Source organism: Episyrphus balteatus, chromosome 3 (assembly GCF_945859705.1).
Source record: "Episyrphus balteatus chromosome 3, idEpiBalt1.1, whole genome shotgun sequence".
NCBI lineage: Eukaryota > Metazoa > Arthropoda > Insecta > Diptera > Syrphidae > Episyrphus > Episyrphus balteatus.
The window spans coordinates 44501769-44515562 of record NC_079136.1 but is presented as its reverse complement, the minus strand read 5'-3'; the positions used below and the strand labels follow the sequence as shown (position 1 = coordinate 44515562).

At 28.0% G+C, this 13794-nt stretch overlaps 1 protein-coding gene across 1 annotated transcript in view; it reads right to left on the bottom strand.

Moving 5' to 3' along the window:
* LOC129915547 (uncharacterized) overlaps nt 1-13541 on the bottom strand; it is a 505115-nt gene extending 491574 nt beyond the window's left edge. The window contains exon 1 of the mRNA XM_055995150.1: nt 12269-13541. The gene's annotated coding sequence lies outside the window, so the exon portion shown is untranslated. The remainder of the gene's footprint in view (nt 1-12268) is intronic.
* Nucleotides 13542-13794: the final 253 nt, after the last annotated feature.

The window sequence follows — 13794 nt, the reverse complement described above, 5'->3', positions numbered from 1 at the left end:
ATTTTAACAACTTTAAAATCCTTTTCAAGACTCAATTTTTAAAAATAAGTTAATATAGTGTTAAAAAATGTGTTTTTATTGTGTTCCACACGAATTATTTTTCTTGTGTTGTATAACTTAATTTATTTTTTAATTTGGCTCAAAAAAGTACTTGGTTTTAAACTCAAGCTGTTTATGTAAATATTCATTACAAAAATTTTAGTTTATCTTAAGTAGGTATTAATTTCATGAGAAATATAAAAAAAATATAAAAACTTGTTTCTAAAATAACGAAAATACGCTTCTAAATTCTTTAAACCACCAAAGAGAGTAAGTAAATTTGATTTCCTGATTTGATTTTGTTGTAAAGCTAATAAAAACAATGATCTGATCCGGATCACGAGGAAAATAAAACACAGATAATATTGATATTTTCAAAAAAGTTTGAAATTATTTTAAAAAATTATTTTTTTTTAAGTTTTCTTAATTTAAAAAAAGGATACTAATACGTTTTGATACAAAAATTTTCGTTGCAGTTGATAAATTTTTTTTACGGGAAAGTTAAAAGTCAACAAAATAGTTCTATAAAATGTTAAAAACAGTTCGAAAAATATTTTTTGTGTTCCAAAAGTATGTAGCTCCCTGCTAAAACAATTAGGTACATAATCATTTTTAGCAAAAAAACAAAACCGACTTCCATGGATCAAAACTGGGTTTTATGGTTTTTAAAATAGTTCTTATGGCAAAAAGTGAACGAAATTGAAATGAAAACACTGCAGCCAACAGCTATCCAATACAAAAAGAATTATCAAAATTGGTTCACTCAGTCCAAAGTTATGAGGTAACAAACATAAAAAAAATACAGACGAATTGAATACCCTAATCTTATCCCTTTATTTTACAATGTGACATTTCTGTAACAAACCAAAAAAGATCCAACAAGAAAACATGCGAAGATTGAAAATTTCTTTTGTCTTTAATAATTGAATTTTTAAATATGTACTATTTTATCGAAGTACTACAAAATATTTCACAGAAAAAGCGTTACAAGTACATATGTACATATTTCATTGAGAGTTCATTTTTAAAGTTTGGTTTTCTACAAAAATGTTCCCTGAAACTCGGAAAATATATTTTTTCGCTCTTAATTTACAAGGTTTTCTTTTTGGGCTTCCAGAAATTGAGTAAAAGTAAATATTTAATAGTTTGTTGTTTGAATTTTCGCATTTTTGTACTTGAAAACAGCATTTAACACTTTTTATTTTGATTTCTTAATGTCAAAAAAAAAAAAAAAAAAATGACTAAAAAATAAAAATATTACCTAACAAAAATGTTTTATATTTATTCAAGGCAAGAAAATATACGTTGTTGTGATAAAAAGGGTTATACCTTAAACCTTAAAGGGAAAATTGAAGAACAAGTAATTTTGCATCAAATCACTACGGTTACTGCGTTAATTAAGTTTGTAAGATATGATGTCACAGAAGAACAAAATGTAGATTTAATTGAGTCGTCGACTTTTTTTCTTATGTTTCTCAAGTTAGCAGAGCAAGGTCAGCAGAACATATGTTTTGTTATTGGATCTTTTAGTGCTTATTAAGTGCTAATTAAGTGCCCCAAAATTAAATTAAGTGCTCCACTACTTTTGGAGAAAATTAATGTTCTGCTAACTTGATTTAAAGTTAGCAGAGCAATTACCCGAAAATGCCCTAAACTGCTCGTAGAAAAATCGGGTTTGGTATAATATTTAGGTGCTAATTAAGTGCTCTACGAATCCCAAAAAAAATTTTTTTTCCAAAAATAATTTTTTTTCTGTGATTTTCGAAAAAAATTTTTTTTTTTTCAAACTCTCTCAAATAATTAAGTGCTTAACTAATATAAGTTAAGTACCCCATTTTCCGAAGAATTTTCCGAGATTTTTCATTAAAAAAAAATATTTTAATTTTTCATACAAATTCGTGTTCTGCTAACTTGAATTTTGATTTTCTCAAAAAATAAATTCAAGTTAGCAGAACACGAATTTGTATGGAAAATGAAAATATTTTTTTTTAATGAAAAATCTCGGAAAATTCTTTCGAAAATGGGGTACTTAATTCAAATTAGTCGAGCACTTAATTACTTCATTTGAATTTTGTCAAAAAAAATTTATTTTTTGAGAAAATCAAAATTCAAGTTAGCAGAACACGAATTTGTATGAAAAATTAAAATATTTTTTTTTTAATGAAAAATCTCGGAAAATTTTTCGGAAAATGGGGTACTTAATTCAAATTAGTCGAGCACTTAATTACTCCATTTGAATTTTGTCAAAAAAAAATTTATTTTTTGAGAAAATCAAAATTCAAGTTAGCAGAACACGAATTTGTATGAAAAATTAAAATATTTTTTTTTAATGAAAAATCTCGGAAAATTCTTCGGAAAATGGAGCACTTAATTCAAATTAGTCGAGCACTTAATTATTCAATTCGAATTTTGTCGAAAAAAGTGGAATTTTTTGAAAAAATCAAAATTCAAGTTAGCAGAACACGAATTTGTATGAAAAATTAAAATATTTTTTTTTAATGAAAAATCTCGGAAAATTCTTCGGAAAATGGAGCACTTAATTCAAATTAGTCGAGCACTTAATTATTCAATTCGAATTTTGTCGAAAAAAGTGGAATTTTTTGAAAAAATCAAAATTCAAGTTAGCAGAACATGAATTTGTATGGAAAATGAAAATATTTTTTTTTAATGAAAAATCTCGGAAAATTCTTCGGAAAATGGGGTACTTAACTTATATTAGTTAAGCACTTAATTATTTGAGAGAGTTTGAAAAAAAAAAAAAAAAATTTTCGAAAATCACAGAAAAAAAATTATTTTTGGAAAAAAAAATTTTTTTGGAAATTTTTTTTGGGATTCGTAGAGCACTTAATTAGCACCTAAATATTATACCAAACCCGATTTTTCTACGAGCAGTTTAGGGCATTTTCGGGTAATTGCTCTGCTAACTTTAAATCAAGTTAGCAGAACATTAATTTTCTCCAAAAGTAGTGGAGCACTTAATTTAATTTTGGGGCACTTAATTAGCACTTAATAAGCACTAAAAGATCCAATAACACAACATATGTTCTGCTGACCTTGCTCTGCTAACTTGAGAGACATTTTTTTCTTTCACCCTGTGACGCCTTATTTTCTTATTTTTTTTTTTTTTTTTTTTTTTTTTGAATGAATAATGATGAATTAAAATGTATATTTTTTTTCATATTCAAAGATTTACTTTTGTATTATTTTCAAATATTAACGTATTTTGTTTGTATTAGAGCTTACTTTTTTTTAATTAAGAAAAATTGATGATAAAGTTATATAAGCCTTATAGAAGCCTTTTGCATATAAAAGCTTTGTACAAAAAAATTGTTCCTACTATTTATATCCATCCAACTAAAGTCAATTTTGTAAAAAAAAAATATAGGTACTACATTTTTTTGCTTGGTTCAATTTCGAGAACACATGCAAATTCAAATTTCACTCCCCATATTACTTAAGGTATTAAAAGGCGAAAGACTTTCTAAAACGTTTTTAGAAATGATGCAACTATTGATTTTCAAAAAAGTTGGTTCATTATCATCACGTAGCAATGCGTACGTTTTTTTTGAGAGTTTTTTTCATTATCTTAATTTTCACAAAAACTCGACTTAAGCCGTTTTTCCCGTAAATTTTTCATGTTTTGAATTTCAGCTAAAGATACATTAAAATACACGTGTTTTGCCTTTAATTTAAGTATTAAATAATTGGAAACTCCGATGGTCACTGTGGTGTATGCGTAACATTTTTTTTAGAAATTATTATTTTCTTGAGTTAATATTATTAACTAGTTGAATTTTTATGGTCATTACATATAAAGCAATAAAAGGCCATTTAAAAATATCTTTTTACTAAAAAAGGATTATCTGCACAAAGATCTAGATTTTAAATTTTCGATTTGATCAGCTATAATTCAATGGATTTAAATATTGCGTTTAACCTATTGTATTATTACGTTAATATTGGTGGTCGAAATAGGAAAGCACTTAACGGAAGGTCTATATTTATATATATATTTTTTTAAATCTGAGAAAATGAAAAACGGTTAAACATCCTCAAATATTTGCTAAGGTTTTGGTTTTTTTCATCAAAAAAATGTCTTGATATTTTTAAAAAGTTCTACCAACCCTTGCATTACAACAAACTTCCTTTTTGTTTCAAAACAAAATTATCTCTCTGATGCACAGGCCCTTATGTTTTTTTTCGAATGCATCTCAAATACAACCCTGTAAACTACCTGTGTGTGTGCATAATGATGAAGATTATATTCTGGCATGAGCTGTTGTTCCTGTTTTATCCTTGCAACTTTCAACACAAGATGCAATACATTCATACGTACAAATACGTACACATACCTAAATAGCAGGCGAGGCGGCACACAAGAAATTCCATTGAGTCTCAGACGATGACGACGACACGCACTCAATTCATCGTTCAAGTTGTGTACGTAGGTACCTACTTGCATCGCATTTGCAGTTAAGAGACGCAAGGATATTTATGTACGTCTACCTACATTTATATGCAACGCTATTGATGTTTCTGGCGTAATTTCAGGTGCATGACGAGGACGAACCACTATTATATGATGATGATGACGAAACGAAGAGAACAAACCAAAACCCGACCGACACAACGATGTCGTCGGAGAGATAGTAAGAGATCCCTGAGGGTAGAATTCCAACTGTTTTTTCATACAAGACATTTGCAAATTCTATAGAAACGTTATCTTTTTTTGGATAACAATAAGATAATTGCAAACACACATCATGCTTATTTTTAATTTTGATAAAAAAAAAAAAATAAAGCAAAACAGGAAAAAGATGAAAAACTAACACAAACAAATTTGCAGACATTTTTGCATACCAAAGCGAGTAGTTGATGTGATGAAATGAGATACAAGATAACAGTTTTGAATGAAGAGATTCACTGAACCTTATTTTACTTATATCTGCAGTTGTTTTCTGTTTGAAGGTGCAATAGTTGCTTTAGGCATTTTTTTAAGTTGCAAGTTTGGTTTAGGTAGTGGAAGATAGGGACCTTATTTATCTAGGAAGGTACTTTTCTGAAGTAAGCAGAGGCACCTGTCTGGTATCATCATCATAAGCAATTTAACATGTTTTAAGTAAATATTGTATAACTGGATGACATTTTTAGAAATGAATGTCAATGCTCAATTGAGTTGAGGTTTTTCTTTGATGTATTATGAATTTTTTTGTTTCTTTTTTTATTAATGAACTTGAACACTAGGCACGTTTTGGATTTCAAAAAGAAAGCAAATAGAATGAAAACCAGTGAAAAACAACTGTTGTGTAGTGGAAGCACTCTTGTATAAGCAGGCACTTTTTATAGTGGGAGTTGAAGAATATGATGTAACGACCTGTAGCAGAAGAAGTGTTTTTTACGCTTACAAGATTAAGACCTAAGATTTAACAATTTCTTGATAATGAGGTAATTTTATCCCTCCATTATCTTAGTTTCTTAAAAATAAGAAGATCTTTTTTTGCTATACTTTCTTTCAAAAAAAAAATCATGTGTACAATTCACACGTGGTAGAAGTGAAACCTTAAAAAATCATTTTTCTTGGAAATATATAGAATATAGAAAAAATCTACCTATTTTTATTCTATCACCTTCAAATCCATGTTTTTTATACGACAACCTATATAAATTTTATATCATCTGAAAGCTTATTGTCTTAGCTTATATACATTTATGTCGATCATGTCTATGAGACATCTACAAAAAGAGCTAGAATTTTTTGAACTCGATCAATTTTCATAAAAAAAAGCGAAAAAACACGTATTTTTATCTTCTCACGCTATTAAATCCATTTTTTTCCCTAACAACCTATACAAATTTTTACACCATCTGTAAGCTTATTGTCTTAGCTCAAAATATATATATCGATCAGGTGTATGAGACATCTACAAAAAGAGCTAGAATTTTTTAAACTCGATGAAATTTCATCTAAAAAGCAAAAAAAAACATTTATTTTTATGTTCTCATGCTATTAAATCAATTTTTTTGTTTGACAACCTATACAAAAATTTATACCATGTGAAAGCTTATTGTTTCACCTTGTATAATAATGTATAAATCTTATTTCAAAGATGTCTACAAGAGAAGTTAAAATTTTTTAAAGTCAACCATGTCGAATTTCCAGACTGAGATTACGGTACTTCCTACACTGGTAGCTGGTCATCGCCAACAGATCTCCACAGGTGTTTTGAGGTATTTTTAAATTTTTTTCAATTTAAGATTGTGTAACTTGTAGAGCACATAACGTTATGTGTGATATGTGAAATAAAGGGTTATGTTATCAGCATGCGTATTAAAGTTAAACCAAATTTGTATGTGCACTAGATCAAAAGATATAACGTGTGTTGGAAAAGAACATCTTTTTACCGTTATCTCCGAATTTTGAATATGAAATTAATTGAATTTTTGTACAATTATAACTTATTTAATTACCTATCTACAGTACAAATTTCATTCATCTATCTTTTAAAATAAAAAAGTTATAACAAGTTGAAGTCGTGTCACGTTTTCGTTTCATCTTGTTTCAAATCACTACGATACTAAAGAAGTTTTCACTTCAAAAAAAAAAAAAATTAAATACTGGGTATTTAAAAATGGATTTTGAGTATTTACAGCATCAGATACACCAAGGGTCAATTTTCAGTTCTATCATTAGCATAAAAAAAAAATATAATTAAGTATTTTAAAATTTAGAATAGGTGTTATAAAACAGTATCTAATATTGAAAGTTACTTACTTGCTATAACATTTTGTTTTGAAAATTCTACTTTAAGATTTAGTAAAAAAAGGAAAACTTTTATTGGAGAAAATCATTTACATACATGCAGTAAGGTTGCTTAGGAAGTCAATCATGAACTTCGTGTTAAAAATTCTAATAAATGAAACAATTTAACCCATATGTTAAATTAATTCGAGGTATTTTTTAACACCTGATCCAATTAAACGAAATTTTCATGGAAAATATATAATACCACAGTATTATCGTAGAAAATGTCGAGCACAACAAGAAATACGAATACGGCTAGTGTAGTAGAGCATTTCCATGTACAGAGTAGAATTTCCTGAATTTGAGTTTTTCTTTTTATTAGGTGCCAATATTTAAAGTTGTTTGAAAACAATCAATATCAAACTAAATATTCCTTTCTATTAACCACAAAACCCAGCAACATAACCAGTTTAAATGATAACACGAAGTTAAATTTTTATTTTACCAAAATTATTGAATTTAAAATTTCTAGTTAAAGTTATTTTTAAAAAATTGAATTTAAAATTTCTAGTTAAAGATGTTAAATCTATCAATATTAATGTCAATATGTGGAAAATTTGCTACAATAAATATTTATTAATTATTATTTATTATTATTAGTGTTGGTTTCACACAGAAAAAATTAATTAAGTTAATAGGGTTGCCAGCCGTCCGGGTTTTCCCGGACATGTACTCTTTTTTAGCTGTGTGGGGGACGTCCGGGATAGTTCCTATCAATTGTCCGGGATTGTACTCTTTTCTAGCCTTTAAGTATCTCACTACTTGTATGCTACTCTTAATTCATTTAGCCCTAATTTTTCAATCTTCAGTTAGACTATCATAACAATACATGTCAATATAAAAAAAAAACTTTTATTCCTAGGAATAAGCTCTGAGGTTTATCCGACTATTGAAAAATTGGCCCTTATTATTCAAAAAACGAATCGAGTTCATTAAAAGCGAGGCGTTTTTATTTTTGTTTATTATCTGCTCAATTCTGTTTTGTATTCTGTTCCAATATAATCAAAACTCAAAAATATACAATATGGCAAAATTTTAAACGATTAAGGAAAATCTAAAGCCACTTTAGTAAGTTGCTAAGTCAAAAAGACCATTTCTTTACTTAGTAACTTACTAAAAATTTTATTTGCATTTAACTAAATCGTTTAAAATTTTGCGCAATTGGTTTTCAATGGAATTTTAAAATTTTTTTAACTGGAATTGCTTTGCAACTTTTGTAGTATTATAGCTCAAATGTTTATTATAATACTATGCCGAGAAGGCCAAACTTTGTCTCACAGTTTTTTATTTATTTTTTTATTTGTGAAAAAATAAGAAAAAAATGCTACGGGAACAAGGGTTAAAAATGTGATTTTTAGTTAAATTTTAATAGGATAATTCGTTTTTTTTTTATAAAATTATGCATTTTTTTTTGTCCTAGTTTTGTACTCTTTTTTTTTGTCCTTATTTGTCCGGGAAAGTCCGGAATTTTGCATCTCGATTACTAGTTTCGTCAAAATATATCTGGCAACCCTAAGTTAAGGTAATTGTAAAAATATTGGAAATATGTAGGTATATTTTTATTTAAAAAAAAACTTAAAGAGAATTATACATAATTTGTAATTTGACAATCTTTTACTGTATTCAATTTATCTCATACAGTTTTTGTTTGCTTGTAGGATTTGTCTATGATATTTTATTACAAATTTAAAAAAAAAAACATTTATTTTTGAATAATATTTCTTTTCGTCGATGTGAGTTATTATTAGATAAAAGGTTTATTTTTCAAAAAGAAAATTAATCCATTAAATTTCCACGAAGAGAATACAAGATTGGTGAAATAGATAATGTTAACTTTTTAACTTGAAGGTAAAAACATTTCAGACTGAAGAAAAAAAAAAACTAATTTTATTTTATAATACCTATGGTGTTCTCGTTATGAAATAGCATCCATATAACTTCCTGAGGAAGATATTTTAATTTTTTTGTTTTTTTTTAGGATTATGAGATGCTTTATCAATGGTTTCATTTTAATTTACATGCATTTTTATGCTTTCACTTTTAGTTTCTTTTTTTCGAACTACAATTTAAAAAAAAAAATTTCTAACCATAGGTAGATGTAAGGTATTATTTTACTCGATATAAAAGTAGTAACGAGTAATTTGATTTACTTCAAATCCGGCATCAAAAATTTCTTGACGAAACTACAATCTCCAGGAAGTTTGCCGGAATATTATTTTTAGGATAAAAATAGCAGTGCTTGGCTTAAGTATTTATTTGCGAGAACCCAAAAACTCTTTCTAAAATGTTAGACATTATTGAATAATACAAAAATTTGAATTTTTTTTTTTTTAAATACAATGTTTCACTATGCATTACATTATGTAATTCATGAGTAATGTACCTAGACAAATTTTAACGAACATTTTAATACACAAGGGTAATGCCATGCTTTATGGAAGTATAAAAACTTAAGAAGAAAAAAACTTCTTTTTGTTTTTTTGAAAAATAAAAATAAATAGTTGCATTATTTTTTATTTGAAAAATCAAATATTTTTGCAATAAAAAATCGTATTTAATTGTGAAATGAAAAAAAAAAATTCAAATAAAAAAAAAAAGAAACAATTTTTTAATTTATTTAAAAAAATGATCCCTTTATGAATTAATATAAAGGGATCCGAAATTTCAATACTTGAATGCTACTGAAAACATTGTTTGAACCAGTTTTTGTTTTTTAATGATGTCGAAAAGTTGAGTAAATACCCGAAAAATTAACCAAGATTAAAATCTATCAAGATATTCACAGTCGTATTCATTAGATTTTTGTCTACTTAGACACTGTTTAACTATTTTCAAATACATAGTTGGAAATAATGCTTTATTTAATAAAAAATAAATATTACATTATTCGCGGTTAAGATATTCTACTCTTGTGTATAAGTTTGATAGACATTTTCCAAATTTAAACAGATATATAAAGTTATACAAAGTTTATGAATAGGGGGGTAAGTCTTTTGGGAAGATTTGATCAAATAACTTCCTCAAAAAATTCATTAAGGTCCAATTTATTCACACTCCATTAAATTTAAAGTCGCCATTAAAAAAGGGAAATTTTAAAATTTGTATGCGATTTGACAGTTTTATAATTTTTAATGGAGCCTTTAAAAATAATGGAGAGTGAATAAATTGGGCCTAAGAGTGAGTAAAATTGTTATAGGATCACTTTTTACCGACTTCCCAAAAGGAGGAGGTATTCAATTCGTATGAATTTTTACTTGCGATATAGGTACTATATATCAAGTTATGCATTCGTACAAAAAAAAAAGTTGAGATAACATTTTTCCATGACATTACGATGGTAGACAATGCCAAAAAAATGGGTCCCGGAAATCCGTCTGTCTGTCTGTCTGTATAAGGAGCTACAGCCTATACGCATGGACCGATTAATGTCAAACTTGGTATGTAGCGTTATTTGGCGACTCTCCAGAGGGGTTTTTGGAATTAATTTTTTTGGACCAAAAATAACGGTACTTGTCATATACCGATTTTAGTAAAATTGAAATATCTCGAAAACGGCTCCAACTATTTTGTTTAAAAATTTCAAATGTAAGTTTTAAGCTAAGATCTATCTTTCAATGAAAACATTTTTTTTGAAAATCATTATTAACAGTACCTGCCATAGAACCGTTTTTTTTCAAATCCGATTATCTCCGAAACTGCTTATTCGATTTAATCGAAACTTTTTGTGAAGAAGCACTTTTATAATATATTTTTATATAAATAATAATATAAACCAAAAATAAAATTTCCAAAAAAATAATTTTTGGCTTTTTAAAAAAATTTTGAAAAATTTTTTTTTTGAAAAATCAAATTTTCGAAAACGGGACATTGAATTTTTTTTGAAATTTTGTTTTTAGATGTTGATTAGTGATTTCTACAAAATGGCATACCAATTTTATTTTAAAACTTTTTTTCCAATTAATTATTATTTATAAAAAATCAGTTTTTTAAAAAACGGCTCTAACGATTTTGAAAATTTTTTTTCTAAAAATTCATGTTAATATATCAATCAAAACTGCATACTTGTTTTGGAGGGCAATTTAATTTCAGATTTTATATTATTTTTTTTTTAAACGAATTTTATTTTGTTTCAAAATTTCTATATAAAAAGTCTTATTTAATTTAAGCAACTTTAACTCTAAGAGCAAGTTCGTGCGACCCAGTCGTGCATTTTATTTTATTTTAAGTTGGTTGCCTCATAACTTTGGACTAAGTGAACCAATTTTGTATTGGAAAGGTGGTCCCATTACAATTTCGTCCAGTTATGGCTATAGAAACTAGGAGCAAAACCATAAAACCCAGTTTTGATCCATGAAAGACGGTTTTGTTTTTTTTTTTTTTTTTTTTGATGAAAATGATTATTATGTGCTTGTTTTCTTTAATCCATCCTTATTCTTAATCACAGATCGAAGTAAATTTTAAGACTCAATATACAGTGTCTATAAATTTTAGAACAAAAGGTTCGCTTTCTAAATGATTCAGAAATCGAGAAAACGAAAATTGTCACCTTTTGAACAGAAAGTGACTTTCGGATTGAGTTTTCATGACAACTTTCTACTATTTGTATCCCTATTTTTTTAACAGTCGATAGAACTCAGGACTAAGGACCCTGTTAAAAAAAAGAAATATAAGAGAAAAAGTCAAATTTTGTTCCCAATCTCTACATTTATTTACCTATTTACCTATTTTAAAGGTACCTTTTAGTTATAGTATAGCAACGTCAATATGCGAATTCAATAAGTTTTTTTTTTCAATCTAAACAAATAAAATATCTACTCCAAACGTAGGTAGTAGGTACCTAACTATACAATGACCTTTATATGCAACTTGTATACAGTGTAGTTGGAGTAGGTAATAGTTGATGCATCCATCTCTTGCATCTAGTCTAACCGGTCCACCACACAATTGTAGAAGAAGAAGATTTTTCTGCAACTCTTTTTTGTGTTGTCTAACAACCAAAAGATGACTTCAAGAGGAATAATACCTAACTTCATTTGGAATGGAAAAAACGAACCAAACATCCAACAATCTACACTCTTCAGTCTTCTATAGCCTGCACCTTAATAAAATACTTTAAAATCCAACTTCTACTCTACTCTACACGTCTTTCTCTTCAAAATCTTCGTGTTTTTGTTGCTGTGAGATGCTTGTATCTACTTTTTTTTTTTTCTTTATTTGTTTTTAACTTATTCGCACTGATGTTGTGCGTTTTTCTGTTTTTGTCCACATCTTTGATTTATCTCCTGAAATTTCCATCAATAAAACAGAGATGATGCAGAAGAAGACACAGACAGACGGGGTGTGGTGGTAAGGAAACAAAAATGATACACAACAAGTAAAATGATAGAACGTAAAGTTTAGAAAAAAGAGGGTGGCAATAATACTCACTTGTGTTATTTTGCTCTCCTCACAAACAAACTTGTCGCTATTTTGTTGTGACAAAACGACGAGTTAGTGTCGATGAAAATGCAATATTCCACACAAAGATTCAAAAGGGCGTTTGTTTCTCTTGTTTCAAACACTTCGATGTCAATCTAATGGCAAATGGTGAATCCTTAGTTTTGGTGGATAATTAAGCTTTGACGGACGGAGAGGAATAAGGTACCTAATCCTTCAATATTATTGTATATATACCGCATAAGTGTATTGGTTAAACTCTTTCACAAAAAAAGGACGAACAAGGATCAATTTTTTATTTCCACAAAATTTTTCTTTTTTTTGTATTATTTTTTTTTATTTTGCTTTTTTATTTACACCAAGGATTTGCTTGTTTCCTTATTTTTCACGAGACACAACAAGAACAAAATCGTAGAATCGAAGAATAACAACAACAACAAAAAGGATTTTTTCCTCTTCTATCCTCCCTCCTTTTTTGTATGTATTTTTTTTCTGCACTTTCACTCAAAAAAACGACACATAGGTATACGTACAGAGAGAAATACCGCAAACGAAAAAAAAATATAGGAAAAAAAGGGATTCTCTAAAAAAAAACAGAAATCAACAGAAAACAAAAGGAAACCCCCGAAAAAAAAGGATTATTTCATTCACTTTCCTTTTGTGAAATTCTCTCTTTTTTTTATTTTGCTTTTTCTTTTTATTTTATATATTTTTTTTTTGCAAGCAAACAGACACACTTTGCGAACGCCCCGAATTTAATTTGGTTTTTTTTACTTCTTTTTTTTTTGTATTGGCAAATTCCGTTTCACAGGTGTAATTCCTGGAATGTATTGTGGAAGTTAAAGAATCCTTTGCAGGATTTAACAATAACTGTAGTAGCGCACATTTTTCTTTTTCGTTTCACCCAAACATACTTTTTTTATGTGAGAATTCTTTTCTCAGTGAAAAAGGTTTTGAACACAAAACAAAATTTTAAGGACGAAATCCTTGTTTTTTGTCTTAAACAAATTTAAGAATTAAGGACTTTTTATGAAAACGAAGATTTTCTAATCTCTATCTTTTCACCGTTGACAAATTCACCGGGGGAACGAATATCACACAATTATAATTCTTTATTCTGTGATATTACAAACACCAGAAATCGTGACCTCACTCATTCAAAGACATCAACCGAACTGTTTTTTGTCCAAGGCGGCTACCAGTTGTTGAGAGCAAATACATTCCAGTCCGTGTCGCACTATCACAACTGGAAATACGGTAAATGCGCGACTGCAAAACCTAAAGCCAAAAACACACACCAGAGCCAGACACACCACCAACATTTGTGTTTCCATTCCACCGTCCATTCAATAAAAAACTATAAAAATCCATCCAGTGAGTTTTGTTGTACTTGCTTTTACAGTGGATTGGATTTATATTCTCTTTCTAGTTGTATTTGTTGTTTTCTCGCATTTTCCCATTTGATTCCAAATTCCAGTTTTTATTTGATTGGATTATGGAATAAATCAGCCAGCAGG